We start from the raw sequence: 2,614 nt of genomic DNA on the forward strand, positions 1-2,614 counted from the left end.
ATATCTTTCATTTGCTAACTATCCCTATCAGTAGTTAGTGCCTTCCATAGTTTGAATCTTTTATTTAGCTGGCAGTAGTGGCGCTCGCTGTATTGCAGTAGCTTGAGCAGCGAAGATTTTTGTGAGGTAAGTGATTTGTGAAAGAGATAGTTTAATGTTAGTCAGGGCCATTCTCTTGTAGAGAATTTTGAAAGTCAGATTGCGTTGCGCTAACAAAACATTGTGTGTTGAAAGTCAGATTGCGTTGCGCTAAAAAATATTGTGTGTCAGGTTAAGCACAGTTGTGTAAAAATTGTTCAAAAGGGGACGTTTCATATTTTCACAAATAAATTCATTTTAATTCAAAGCCCTTTGTATCTTTATTCGCTGAGTGGGGGCTCAAGGATGCAACAGTTTTGTTATGTAAACACTGTATTGACCTCTCTGACCTCTAGCAGCGGCGGCTGCCTTACGCAATCGTGGCGGAGTACGCGCTAACGCGCGTACCTAGTGAGACTAGTACGCGTGTCCGGGATAACGCCACTCCACGCGTCCGGGATAAGGACTTAGAAAACTATATAAGCGAGCAATAGCCGCGCAGAGGCTCATTCGCGCTGCTGCTGCTGCACACGCAACTGCATTGAACGCCGCCACGATGCCTTACAGAAGAATTCGTCGCCGTGCGAAGCAGACAGTCTACAAAACCATTGAAAATGTTGAGTTCGCTACAACAGCTGGAGACAAGAAGAATAGAATACCAGTGAAGAGTGTTGCTGCTACTGCACTTGTCGACGGACCTTCCGTTTTTTGTGGGTGTAGACTTAATTTTAGTGTAGACATTAATGATAGTTTCTCACGTAGTAATGGTTGGCTTACTGTAGCCATTGTACGTGGAGGTGTTGGTGTTCCTAATGTACCTGGACTTGGACTGGAGAGAAATTCGGGGATGGCGACTGCATCTTTCAACATGATCGAGCTCCACTTCATAATGCACGGCCTGTGGCGGAGTCATTACACGACAATAACATCGCTGTAATGGACTGGCCTGCAGAGGACCTGAATCCTACAGGTTTTGGAACGCCGACTACGTGCCAGGCCTTACCAACCGACATCGATAGCTCTCCTCAGTGCAGCACTCAGTGAAGAAGGGCTGCCATTTCCCAAGAAACCTTCCAGCACCTGATTGAACGTATGCCTGGGAGAGTGGAAGCTGTCATCAAGGCTAATGGTGGGCCACCATATTGAATTCCAGTATCACTGATGGAGGGCGCCACGAAGTTGTAAGTCATTTTTAGCCAGGTGCCCGGATACTTTTGATCACATAGTGTAAGTAGATGTTCAGAAACCCACACTCAGGTTGTCTGTCATAATCGACGACCTGGATTCTATCCCAGGTGGCTTTTGTCTGTTCAGTCTGACGGGCCCGTACGTTAAACCATGCGACCACTCTGGCACTTGTCCATAGTCGCCAAAGTGTCACAACACACGCCGTGCTCTATAAAAATTTATGTGTCAGTCCCACTTGACACGTAAGAGCCAGTTAAATAATATGTGCTGCATCAGCATGTTTTCTGGACCCTTACTAGAAGCACTAGTGTTATCAGAATACGTAATAGGACGCCTGCATTACACCCACTGTTACGAATTTCTATAGGCCATGGAGCCCCACAGATTTTGGAACACCCACCAGTTTTGTCAAGCGCAACGACAGCGACAACTGTTTGGCATGGAGGGTCGCAGTTGGTTTTCTCGAGCGTGATGATTTCATTCTAAACGCAACTCGTTTCAAAACTTGTGGTTGATGCAGCAGCTAAAACGTTAAGTTAAGACAAATATGAACTTGCTGTGACGTAACTGATGATGATTTCCTTTATAGATACATAAATAATACAATAACCTACCGGACGTCATCGATGAATATCGAAACAATATTTCTAACTGTAAGAAATGATAATTACTCGAACCCTCAGCTGCCAACAGGTGTTGTTGATATACCTCAATGAGGACAGCTGAAAATGTGAGCCTCGACCGGGACTCGAACACGGGATCTGTAGCTTACATGGTAGACGCTCTATCCATCTGAGCCACCGAGGGCTCGGAGGATACTGCGACTGCAGGGACTTATCCCTTGCACTCTTCCCGTGAGACACACATTCCCAACTGTCCACAACCTGCTTTCGTAATGTTCCTAAAGGATATTTGCCTACTCATGCATTACTCGAGCCAACTAAGGTGACGATTCCCGTAAGAGTTCGGGCAAAGCGGAAGGGAAGCGTGCACCGGATAAGTCCCCGCAGTCGCGCTATCCTCTGTGCCCTCGGTGGCTCAGATGGATAGAGCGTTTGCCTTGCAAGCAAAAGATGCCGGGTTCGAGTCCCGGTCGAGGCACACATTTTCAGCTGTCCGCAGTGAGGTATATCAATAATAGCTGTTGGCAACTGAGGGTTTCGATTAATTTACATTTCTTTGTAGTGAAGCTGCGTGGTCATCATTGGTATCTGTTCTTTAGAAATAGTTACTATCTTCATTTTTCTGTCAACCAATGAAAATAAACCTTTCAGTTGCAGGGTGCTGTGGTTGCTAGTTGTATTAATAGTGAGTCGAGTGTGCAAACGTAATAGGGAAAGTAATTACG

The 2,614-nt window shown here is 45.8% G+C and overlaps 1 non-coding gene across 1 annotated transcript; it reads left to right on the forward strand.

The window, feature by feature from the left end:
* Positions 1-2,292: 2,292 nt before the first annotated feature.
* Positions 2,293-2,367, forward strand: Trnaa-ugc (transfer RNA alanine (anticodon UGC)). The gene has a single exon. It is a non-coding gene; the product is annotated as a tRNA-Ala (tRNA).
* The last annotated feature ends 247 nt before the right edge of the window (positions 2,368-2,614 follow it).

The sequence above is a fragment of the Schistocerca nitens genome, chromosome 2 (assembly GCF_023898315.1).
Source record: "Schistocerca nitens isolate TAMUIC-IGC-003100 chromosome 2, iqSchNite1.1, whole genome shotgun sequence".
Taxonomy (NCBI): domain Eukaryota; kingdom Metazoa; phylum Arthropoda; class Insecta; order Orthoptera; family Acrididae; genus Schistocerca; species Schistocerca nitens.